Source organism: Euprymna scolopes, chromosome 12, assembly GCF_053919585.1.
Source record: "Euprymna scolopes isolate OS-2025 chromosome 12, ASM5391958v1, whole genome shotgun sequence".
Classification (NCBI taxonomy): Eukaryota; Metazoa; Mollusca; class Cephalopoda; order Sepiida; family Sepiolidae; genus Euprymna; species Euprymna scolopes.
In genome coordinates this window covers 111,821,267-111,834,341 of record NC_136493.1, presented here as the reverse complement: position 1 = coordinate 111,834,341, position 13,075 = coordinate 111,821,267, and the positions used below count along the sequence as shown (strand labels likewise).

Sequence of the window (13,075 nt, the reverse complement as noted above, 5' to 3'; positions counted from 1 at the left end):
TATATATATATATATATATATATATATATATATATGGTTCCCGGAAAACGCTGGATCCTAATCAGGAACGATTATTATTATGATTGTTTCGAAGTCTACATGGTAAAGTAGACAATGATGTGTATTCATTCCGTAAGGAACTGGCTGTAAAATGTTTATTGTCCCGTTTGTTGAACTGCTGTTTGTTGAATGTATCTTTATCTCTTTATTGTGTGTTGAAACCGTACGCACACACTCGCACCAAACATTACTAGACGATTACAAAGACTGGTATAATATATATATATATATATATATATATATATATATATATATATATATATATATATATTCCAAGTAGAAAGGTATCCAAAAATTAAGAATAATTGAATTTAAACAAGTCGTTAACAGTGCTTAATAAAAGGGAGCAAAATATAGTCACGCCTACTGACACCCTCGTTTGTTACATGTCAACTGTTTTTACCCCTCCTTTCTCCTTTTCTCCCTCTTAGTGAATTTATACCTCCCTATATATCTTTATATTACCGTTTCCCTTCTCATAACTCTCACTAATCCTTCCCCAAAACTATCCTTTTACCCCACTTCTTTAACTGAAATTTGATTTTTGTAATTTAATTTAAATCCATAAGAATATTAATCTTGCCAGTCATGACAAAGTATATTTCCTCTCCTCTAAAATTTAAAATGGTCTTGAACCCTGTTTAATTTTCTAATTTTCTTTCCTGATGAGATCAATTATGATCAAACCGGTCTACACATCGTAGCAAGATATGACTGTATTTACATAGACACAACTATATAACACCATGAACGGTAAAGTTAATTACCCAAACAGAACGGTTTTATATGACTTTTGTATTACCTTACGAATATTTATTTACTCCTTTTCACTGCAAACAAGGCGCATTGGCACTAGGATGCAAGAAGCTACTATTTAGAATCATGTCTAGCAGAAGATTGTGGTAAGTTGAACAGCGAGATATTACATTTAAACTTCTGCACGTCAGTACAGTCCAGAAAGTAAGAAACAGGAAAGGAATTCTAAAGTCTACCATTTCCAGAGAAAAAACTATTAGAAGTCTTTCTGATAGCTAGGGGCATCAAAAATGAGAGGGTAGAATTTAGCTGCTTGCGGGTTAGTCAGTGTGTACATCAGGGTAGAGCACAAATACTACGAGTTCATCAGAGTACATTTCATTAAAGTTTTAGTAAAACAGGCACAGATTAAAATCGAGATATTATGATACGAAACTGTTACATGATTTGGATTCTAAAATATACCAAAAGTTTAATTCAGGAGTCTTAAAATTAAACTGAAATTCAGGTAATCTTACTTAATTACTGTCTGATGACGAAGCATAAGATTTAATGTAAATTTGAAATATTTGGAATTTTTTAATAGAAAATTATGCTCATATTATACTCACTAAAAAACTCTTCAACATATTCAAAAGAATATGAAATTAGAGGAATATTTAATAATCCATACAGGGCCGTGAAATAAGTAGTGCCCCTGACACACTTCCTATAAAGCAACGAAACTTGGCACAGTTATTATTCTTTCTCTACATAGGAACCACCCAGAGTTATGCATTTCTCCCATCGTTTGATGCAGCTCTGGAGACCGTTTTTGTAGAATACCTCAGGTTGGTCCTCCAAACACGACGTGACTTCAGAAATCAAGGCTGCGTAATCTGGGAAACGCCTTCCTTTCAAAAACAACTTCATGGCTGGGATATGTGTGAAAGTCAGAGGGTGCAAGGTTAGGAAAGTAGGGAGGATGGGGAGGATTTTATAACCACGCGCCCGTGCTTCTGATCTGGCGACATGCGAGTTGTGGATCGGAGCGTTGTCCTGCAGGAGGAGAGTACCTTTGCTGATCTTGCCCCGCCTCTTGATTTTGATAGCTTCCCTTAATTTCCTCAAAAGTGAAGCATAATAGGCTCCTGTAATTGTGGTACCCTTTGCTAGGAAATCTGTCATCACTACTTCGTCCTGGTCCCAGAAGACTGTGAGCATGACCTTGCCAGCGGAGGGCTGCAACCTTGCCTTCTTTGGAGGTGGTGAGTCCAAGTGCTTCCACTGCATTGACTGGGCTTTGGTCTCTGGATCATAGTGATGGACTCAGGTTTCATCCTGTGTAATCAGTCTTTTGAAAAACTGTGACTCATCTTCTTGGCACATCTCCAAATTCATCCTCGAGCACTCGACGCGTTCTTGCTTCTGGAATGGTGTGAGCAACCTGGACATCCATCTGGAAGACACCTTATACATATGCAAATGGTCATGAATGATAGTTTCCACATGCCCTGTACTAATCTTGACATCTTGGGCTATTTGGCGAATAGTAATGCGCCGATTTTCGAAAATGGCAGTCTCAACTTGACGGACAGATGCCTCATCAATGGCAGAAGGGGGGCGACCAGGTGTGGGAGCTGTTTCCACAGATTTCCGGCCATATTTGAATTCACGATGCCAGCGTTTTACAAGGTTATATGATGGGGCATTATCACCATCAGTTTCTTTCATTTCATCAAAAGTCTCCTATGGGTTGCGTCCTTTCAAATACAAAAACCAGATCACTCCTCGACATTCAACAGGCTCCATTTCACACCTGAATCAGTTCAAACACCTGTAAAACAGAAACCACAATTAGTTCAAAGCTGTAATTTGCCACATAACTCATAGAGATATAAATCATTGCACATACAAAATTTCAGCTAGATCAGACAACTGGAAGTGGGCCAGAGGCATTACTTATTGCACGTTCCTCGTATCTTAATACCTGGAAATATGTGAACTTTTGCGAAACGGTGCCACTGATTTCCTATTCTATAAAACTAAATTAAACTACTTATAACCCATATTACATTTTATTTAGATGTGTTCCAAAATGCATAACAATCGATTAATTAGTTTAGGCGTAAATCTTGTACATACGCGGTGACTTCAATAAGTTTCCAGACTTTTTTCGTATGGGCAATTTTATTGATAGTACACACATGAGACTCTAGTTCCTTTCGAAGTAATCTCCTCTGGCTGCAACGCACTTGTTGTACCGTTCTAACAAATTCTAGAAGGCCCCATGAAAATCCTTTTGTGTGCGTATGTCAATGACCCTCGTCACAGCCTCTTTCATCTCATCAATTTTTCTTGGGCTTAGGAAATATCCAAAAGTCACAGGGAGCAAGGCCTATATTATAAGGAAGGTGAGGAACTGTCTTGATACCCATCTTGGTCAAATATTCTGTGACGAGGATGGAGTTGTGGGCGTGCATTCGCGCAAATGCTCTGCATCTTCAGTTCCTTGTGAATAATTCTGTATACAGTTCCCATATTGACATCAAACTGTGCACTTATTGTCTCTATAAACACACGACGGTCCTGATCCATGAAATTCTTTATTTGGCTAATCAACTCTGGTGTTCTAATTTCATAAACTCCTCTGATTTTCTTGAATCCCTTATACTACTCAAAAACTGATGCTCGTTCATGTAAGATGGTCTAAAAGCAGTCTACAAACATTCCACGCTTTTCTGCGGCATTTTTCCAAGTTTAAAACAAAATTTTAGTGCATACTTTCTTCTAAACTGTCCCCACGTCCGAATTGCATGTTTATAAATTCACAAGCTATGACAATCAGGCCATAGTGGGGTGTATATCAATTTCTGTTGTAGCTGTTTGTTTGAATCTAAAATCAAAAAAATTGGTCAGGCATCTCATAACATGTATAGCAATTACAAACTGAATTTTCAAGAGTCTACGACAAATTTATACTCCAGTCAAATTTTAGTCAAATAAATGAAAAAACATAACAAGCTGAAAATGTGTACATGACTTCTTTAGGCACTTAGAAATAACATGTCAAATGTCCCCGTCGATCCACCCTGAGCTTCGTCCGCCATCTTGGAAAATTGCTGCCAAGTTTCAGTTTTCTGCTATATGCGCGAAAGCGGTTAATTTTATGAAGTTTTTTTTTAAGTACGTTATTGTAGCTCATAAAATTCTTTACAAAAAATAGTCCATGCATTTTTCTTTACAAGTGATAATTTGATAGATAAAGCATATTTTTGTGAGTGCACTATTTAATACTGGTACTCTTTCCACGCCACCCATGAATTAGAGTACGTAAGCGAGTTTTTTAATGGTACCCTGTTAAGGTCTAATCCACAAATAACTCTCTCCACAGTCATATATTTTATTTCTTGAAAAAGTGCGGTCACTGTGATTTTCTTGACGATTTTCTTTCGACGCTCCATTGCAGTAGAAGTAGATCGTAAAACATTTCATTCCTCTACACTTAAGTCACTTTTATCTCCGTAGCTAATTTTATTTTGTTTCCCATCTTCTGATTCGTAGTCCGTTATTTGCTGATTATCCTCAACAGATTCTTCAAAATCTTCTGTGTCACTGTCATCTGTATCACATGAGAAGATCTCGAATTCGTCCATTATTTCTTTCTCGGATTTGATGGTAGATTTTGAGCAGGTAACCCTTCGACAACCGATATATACGCATTATTCGTGCATATGCATGATATTAAGTGAAGTAATTCCTCAGGTGCTGGTGGTAATTCTGTGGCAACAGAAACCAAGCCATCGGTTTGTCTTTTCTATTCTAACTGCTCTATGGGTAATGGATTGCTCTGCCAAAGATGAACTTTGTGATACGCACGAGGAAAATGTTTTTAAACGATGCTATTATTGGGGGAAGTCTTTCAAGTCTTACTTGCTTTGTACAACTTACTGTTGCTCTCCTAAAGCACTTCCATCTAAATGAATTAAGCCCTAATTCTTCTTCATGGCCTCCATATAGAGCAATAAGAAACCTTTCCCCTGCATCAATCACTGCCTTCTGTGTTGGTGTCATTTTATTGAATATATCTGCATGCTTTCTCAATTCTTCTCACTTCTGTAAAAGTCTTAGTAGTTTATGCCTTCCTTGCCCGAATGAAACCGAAACTGTGTCACACCCACTTGGAGCATGAAGGAAAAGGATGTAATCTTTTAGTGAACCAAGGGAAGATTGTCCATCACAGAAATTGTAATCTTTTGCAGCCACCTTTCCGCGACTAGGCTTCAGGAAAGTAATATTTCGGTCTTCTGGTGTCAGTGCAACCATAAGAATAAGAAGGGCAACATCTTCTCCAACAAAACAACGTTGCTAACAGATCTTAAACTCTCATGTCTGTATTATCAATAAATCTGCATCATCAGATGTTTGTTTCACTGAGATACCATTTTCAACTAGTTGGTTAGACAATTGGGTGATAAATCTTGATTTGTTATGCTCATTTGATAAAAAAAAACTTTTCCTGTGTAACACAAAGTTTGTGTGCCGGTAAAAAGTAATATTCATGCTTTGAAATATGCGAGATCTTCGTTGTCTCTCTGCATATTTTGTACTAGACTCTAGGTCACTGTATCCATCAAACACAATGACTTCATTTGCGTGGTACTACTGTATGATGTAAGAGATGTATACATTAAATACGTCATCATAAGTAATTTATTGAATGTGTGATGGAGGAAATATCCATCGACAATGAAAACTACACTGTTCAGATCCTGAAACATTGTGCTAATATCATTGAAGACACTATACATTGCGACCTTTTTTTCATGACATGTTCAATGAATAATGCAGGTGGGATTAGAGCAAGCTCATACTTAAAATAATCTTGAAGATCATCAGCATTGTCTATTGTGTGTATTACTTTTTGAAAGAGAATGGTTATATTAACAGGAACTATATAGAATTGTGATGCTTGAGTTTATCGTTGCGGTTCTTGCGCTTCAATTTTACATCACTGAAATTGTGTCCCATTATAGTCTTCGTGGACCCAATCCAATATCCTAGCTTTTGTGGCAGTTTATTTTACCATCACTGACTATTCCAGTTGCAAGTGACATAATCCCCATATTTTCTAACAAAGATGGGTCAAACAGAAACCATTGTGAAATCTTTCCTAAATCTTCAGTATCTCTCACAATCCTCGAAGGTCGTACTTCAATGTGCTGCTAACTGTAGGAACTTCTAAATCAACAAAACTCTTTAACTTTAGTGTACATTTCACATGAAGCTGGCATGCCAAGAATCTACCGATTCAATACACTATCGGTTATCCCTCGCCTATATGTCAACTAAAATTTCCCCCACTCTTTATCTGTGCCTAAATCAAAACGTGGATTCCATGAACAAAGCTTCTTTCTTAGAACTACACGCCTGTGGAACTCTGTTCCGTCTTCCTGCTTCCCACCTGACTACAACTTGGATGTCTTCAAGCCCAACGTTAACAAATTCCTAATGAACCGCCCCCTTAAGTAAACACTTCATCAAATCTCCACACTAACGCACTGTACTTGCAATAACCCTTATCCCTGAGTGGCTTCCGAGCCTTGATAAGTGGTGACCACCGTGTATACAAAAAACTAGCCTGGGGTCTACATGGTGATCATTAGCATTTGTTCTCTAGTAAGATCTGACCATAGACCAACCCAATTTTTATTTCAGCGCCTCATTGTAAAAAGTCCTTTTTCTTTAAACTTGAAAAAATCTTCATCAGAAATACGCCGATTTAAATCATGCGTATCTTGCAAGTATAGATGCCATGATTTTGCATCAGCTAAATGACCAGTTGCATGAAAGGTTTAAACTCTTGAACACACAGTAAGTGTAATTCTCAAATTCTTAGTCTATGTTTTGTAGAAGTCACCATCTGAAAATACTGTATCCAAAGCTTTGCTGTTTTACCTCTTGTAGCAACTTCTTGTACATGCCTGTTATATTCCTTTACAATGTTACTCATGCTAGGTGATTCCTTTACAGATGTTGTAGTCATTTTTTTATTTTTGTATCCCTGCAGCATGTTTTGAATCTCAAGTTTATCCTCATTGGAGATTGTCGCATCTTCTAAAAGAAGTTGGCCCAATGCAGCGTGCGTTAAAAGATGTGCTCGAACAATTCTAACAAAGCTGTGTCCTGTCACCATTTTCTTTTCAGTAGACTTAGGTGCATAAACTGTTTCTCACACTTTTTCTAATACACTACCGGCCATGATCTATCCAATAGAGCCTATAAATTACAATAAGAGATGGAAACCACCAAGTCGCAATTAAACATGATCTAAAATTAACCTGTTTTCAGTAGAAGATAATATATCTCTTGCCTTCCAATATAATGGCCGGTCAAAATTAACACACGTCAAACTCTTATTCTTCTTTTCTACATGAGTCAGCCGCAAAATGTAACACACTATTTATTGCATCAGAAAAAGTTGCCTTTAAATTTAGGAAGGGCAAGAAGCAAATGGCCGTTGTATCAAACTCCTCACTATTATTGACAGCCTGCATAAATCCATTTCAGTGTAGAATATCCCCAAACTTCATCCACTTTCCACTTATCCATAGCAGATGACAAGAAGACATCGCAAACTTTTCACTAGGAAATGATGAAAGTTTCCTCAGATCTTTCAATATGACTCGTGAAGACTTTCACTGCTATAAATGAACACAAAAAAATTTCTTTTGCAGACGACATTTTTCTTAATCTTTCAATTATTTAATGTTTGATCATTAAGCTTGCTGGTGTTACATATTCAATGCCTTCCATGCAGTGAAATGTGTGAAATGCATCTATTGTATGCACATCGAAATCTGCATTGTCAAAAACAAACTGCATGAAACTACCAGACAAAATAGGAGTAGATTTAATGCAAGAAGCTTCAAACAGTTATGCTTCATTATTCTCAATTGAGGATCCTAATTTATGTAAAATATTCACGTGGAGTCTGGGTGCAAACTTCCTGTGTACGTAAACAGCTACTCTGAGTACAATAGGAGAGACAAATGTCTTTGGGCACAAGACTTGTAGCACTGAATGAGTTATAGCAGTGCACACCCTGTGTTTGCTATCAATATTTCCTTTTCCTCCTCCTTTTTTACTTAAATCATGTAACAAAATATGAAGAGAATTCAACATCATTAAAGTGTCCTTCTGGAGAAGAATAATTGCAGAGGTCGTACATCTTTGGCTTGATGTCTTCTTTAATAATAATAATGCTGTAGTTCTAACAATTCTCAATCGGTCTTCTTCCTCACTTTGCAACCTTTCATAATACCATGAATTAAATAGCAATTTATCTGGTGTTTTGCGAAAACATAACATTGGTGTCTTTTTGTCGAGAGTGGTTATAATTCATCACTTCCGTACTTTTCCTGTAATTTGGTTTTCATATAGCTTGCACTTTTCTTGCACGATTCGTTCTGATGCATTACATCTAGCAATTCCTGCAATGTAAATTGATAGCCATCACTGTCTTTTTTATTTTTACATTTATCACCACATATTAAGTTCCAGAGGCCACTCGAGAATAAGAGTTAAAGAGTGTACATTGGTGAAAAAGACAATACAATAGTAATCGTTAGAAGTGTAAATTTGGTAAGTTTGATTACTTAAGGAGAACAGCTCATCAAGAACGTGTTTACATTGGACTTAAAAACAGCCATATTGTAGCAGGTAAACGGAAGAGAGTTCCATAGGTGTGCAGTTCCAAAAATGTATGAATAAACTTTCTTGATGCCAGTTACAATATCTTCATCATCAGACCGTCCACGTTTTCCTAATGGATTTAAGTGCTGGTTTTTTATAGAACAAAAAACTTGGCACTACATGATCTATAGTATCTAACTTCTTCTGCAACCAATCCTTGGACACTACAATCGCTTTTACTTTTTTGACCCAGCTATCTTTACAATCATTTTCTTGCTTTCTCACAGCACACTAAAAACAAAATATACACTTTTTCTTGAAATCAAAATCAGTTTAAATAGATCTTTATTTCAGTTTAATAAGTGACTATGTTACCTCTTCGTTTTTTTTCTAATATCCGCTGTATTACTCTTTTCTTGTGTATTACTCTTTTCTTGTGTATTACTCTTTTCTTGTGTATTACTCTTTTCTTGTGTATTACTCTTTTCTTGCGTATTTTACATGCACTTGAACAGCTAATAAATAAATCCACTTTTGCCATTTATCATCTCCTCTTCAACAGGTGTCGACATGCCTTTCTTAACACAGACATTTCACCTTGTATTAATTGTTCTTCACAAAGTAGGCATACTTCATTTAGATCCGTGGTTCTTTCCATTTTTAAAGTATCATTATATTCTGAAATAAAAACAATAAATTAACCTTCTAGAAAAATACTATAAAGCTAAAACAAAAAAAATACAGATGCTAGTGATATCGAACCCATAGGGAATTAACAAAATCACGTCGGCATCAGCACAGTATTGAATACGGTTAAACAAAATTACTAGTCAGCGAAAATATGCATAGAACATGTCTTATAGAAAATTCAATTATGAATGTAATTTGTTCAAACAGTCTTCTCGCCAGATCAACTGTTTTCACGGAAATGGTGAAAAACAAATTTGGCGGCCATTTTTCAAGATGGCGGACGAGGCACAATGGAGATCGATGGAAACTTTTCATGTGTTATATCTAAGTGCTTAAAGAAGTCAGCTTGTTGTAAATTTTTTCATTTAGTTTTCCTAATTTGACTGGTATATTTAAATATCTGTAAATTTATTTAAGGCACCTCGTACAAGTGTCACATATCATTGACCCTACGTTATTGACGATTAATTTAGCTAGTATGAATTTTGACAATTGTCACAATAATGAGAAACGAAATCTGCTAAACAGAATGGTTCCCAGAAATGAATTACATACGGTTGAGTGAGGAGAAGCAGATTAAATTCCGTAGATTAAACAGAATAATATGACGACTGACATCACGTTTTTCAAGCTAAGAAAAACAAAGGTTTTCAAATTATTCTCTCTGTGAAGCCATGCGAATGAGACACCACCGATAATGCAGAAACTAGATAATATAAGCAAGATGCTGGTTCGATGTCTCTATCCATATGTGTCACTCATTTCAGTTAAGTTGGCAATATAAAATAAGAAGCCAATAATAAGCTAAGAGAACATTAGTTTTTATCTTTTGCCTTCATTTTTTTTCAAGTGAAACCTTGAAGAAAGCTCTTAACAAACGTCTCCTTGTGTCCTCTTTCGTCAAGAAAAGAAACTGATTTCTATAGCAACTATTAGTTAGAGAGAGTGAGGCTAGCTCTGCGCAAAACAGCTTCCGTTTTAAACAGTCTCACAGCGCAGGTCATTCAATATCGTTACGATGCTCAGATGATCTTCGTCGTTCACACGGACTAATTGTTTTTTGTTAGGATTTTTAATATTCAATAGTTTTTTAATCACGCCTTGGACAGAAAGATAGATATATGTCAACAGATGCAGCACGGATACTGCGTTTCGAAAAGAAGCTCATGAAATTGTTTTACGTTCGATCATACATAAAGAATAAATGAGCCCAAAGATAAAAGAAATATTATTCCTTTTATGTAATGTAACTTAATTAAAAGCAAAATCGATTAAATCGTGATTTTATGAGATATACGAGTGAAAGATTCGCTCGAGGATAACAATAATTAATATGAATATTATTTTTTGTCTTAACATAAACTTTTTTTTCATTAACACGGAATTTTATGCGTAAACTAAAGATGTTATGTATGAAAGGTCCTGAAGCAAAACAAATATAGGAGAATGTACGAATGCTTACTAGTGAATGCCAACTGAAGGGTTTGAATGCTTACCAAAGCATTTCAATGCCTACTGGAGAGTGCGAATGCTTACTGAAGGTACCATTGAAGAGGCTCTAAATGTCTTCTGAAAATGTATAATTGATTACTGGAGAAAGTTACAGTGGCTACTGTAACAGAGTCGCTGACGTTTGGTAAGCATCAGCAGGCGCATTAAAATATGTAAATGACCAAGCTGGCTGCGCGATGTAACGTCACAACAGAGATAAAGTGGCACAGGTGTTCAGAGAAGCACGTGTTTGAGTCGTGTTTGAGACGTAGAGTATTCGTAATGTGTTCGATGCTCGAAAGAGTAGAAAAGGAACGAGAGAAAGGACAAGAAAGATATTCGACAAACGAAAGAGTGGAAAAAGAAGGTGTTCGAGACACGAGTGTTTGGAGAAGCGGGATTGGAGAAAAAATACGTTGTTGGAAATACCAGATATAAAGTCTTTTATCAAAAAAAGAAAGGGGGTTGAGTTTTGTCCTCTTCTGTTGCGTGCGACGGAGTCTGCAACGTGTGGACCCCTACATTGTCTTCGTGTTAAAAAGTGTAACGCTACACTATTAGAGAAAGTTTAAATAACCGGAAAGAGTTTGAATGAGTACTGGCGAGAGTTTGAATGCCTACTAAAGAGAATTTGAATGCTTACTATAGATAGTATGTATGTCTATTAGTATCTATATTACAGACAGCTTGAATGCTCACTGACAAGTGCGTGGTTACTAGACATAGTTGGAATGTCTTTAGAGAAAGAGTTTGAATGATAATTGGAACTACTATTAGAGAGAATTTGAATCCCTACGAGAGAGTGTTTGAATGCCTACCAGAGAGAGTTGGAATGTCTTCTGTGAAGAATTTGAATGCTTACAGGAGAGAGATTGCATGTGTACTGCAGTCAGTCGGAATACCTTCTAGAGAGCTGTTGAATGCTTACTAGTGGAAGTTTGAATACCTAATCGAGAGAGTTTGAATGCGCACTAGATTTCCCGCCTAGTCTTTTCAGTCTCTCTGTGCAAGTGTTTTTCAGTGTAGCTGACATGAAACTAATTCATCTTATAACTAATCCCTGACTAAATATTGAAAATAAGATAGTATTCGAAACTCAAATGAGATTCTTTTGACACGGCTATGCATTGGAATACAGTGCCTTCTCCTAGTAATGTTCCTTCAAATAAATTCTTATTCTGGAGGTCCTGGATATGACCTTAAACTATATCCGATGGTGAGGCCCCAGCTTGCAGGCCTAAAGGAGTGTGAAGCCACCCTTTAATTGCCATTGCTCCCAGGTCCACTCTGACCCGGAGTGGTAGTACCTGTTAGGGTCCCATCTATGTGTTAAATAGAATACGACTTAAAAAACAAATATACTATATTAAAAAATCGTTCTTCAAAATCACCAGATTCGGCATTAAATAACCTGAAAAGGGTTGATATGCCGTAAAACAAAACAACCAATCAACTTATTCTGGAATCAAGCAGGGAATCAATGAGAAACCACAATAAAGACAAAACATGACATAGTTAATAGTGTTCAATTGGTGCAATGAAATATTGCGTTTTTCATTGTTTTACTACCACAACGTTTAAGAACTATATGAGAATATTAGTTAGATATTCAAATCTGACTTTTTAAGATGAGGATTGGTTATTCGTATTATTTGGATTCATCGCATGTTCTCATCTTGAGTTTCATTTTTATTAAAATTAATGTAACTTCCAATCTTCTTTGTGTGTATCTTGTCGAACTCGGAAATGTTTTTGTCGAATTCATGAATTTGGAAGGTGTGTAAAAATCACACTTAAGATGAGAACATAGTCCGATGAATCCAAATAATACGAGCTATGCATAGTATATGGAAATACAGTGCTATCTAAATCTGAATGCTAGTAAGATTTGCAGTCGAATGCAATGTTGCTATATATGTACACCGACCTTTTGTCAATAATAGTGTTGTTGTATTAGAATAAGGTGAGCGCAGTGACGTTCTTCGTGATGTCTATAATATTTGTGCTGGGGAGAAAGATAGTGAACATTATTTTAACTATGTGTTTATCAAGAAAGTTAATGCATTTTTATGAGTGTACAGTGAGGTAATATTGAAGTTGTTCAAGGTATTGGTTTTGTAATTGTATATATTTTTTATTTAGTTTTGTTTTTAGATTTATTATGTGTACGAGATAATGCTACTAAGTAAGGGGTGATAATTTTTTATTCTTTAAAAATTATCAACCTCCACATTAAACGCTTAAACAAAATAAATTTCTCTAGATCATAATTATCAGGATGATAGAAAACCTTTCACATATGATTTATCTAAAAACGAAATTTGGATACAAACTAGAGAGTAATAAATAATCATCTTAGTTCTGGAACTAACTTCTACTACGGACCTGAAATGGAAGATGTAAA

The 13,075-nt window shown here is 36.0% G+C and overlaps 1 protein-coding gene across 1 annotated transcript in view; it reads right to left on the bottom strand.

Moving 5' to 3' along the window:
* LOC145291623 (uncharacterized) overlaps positions 1-13,075 on the bottom strand; it is a 284,342-nt gene that overhangs the window by 78,933 nt on the left and 192,334 nt on the right. The window lies entirely within an intron of this gene.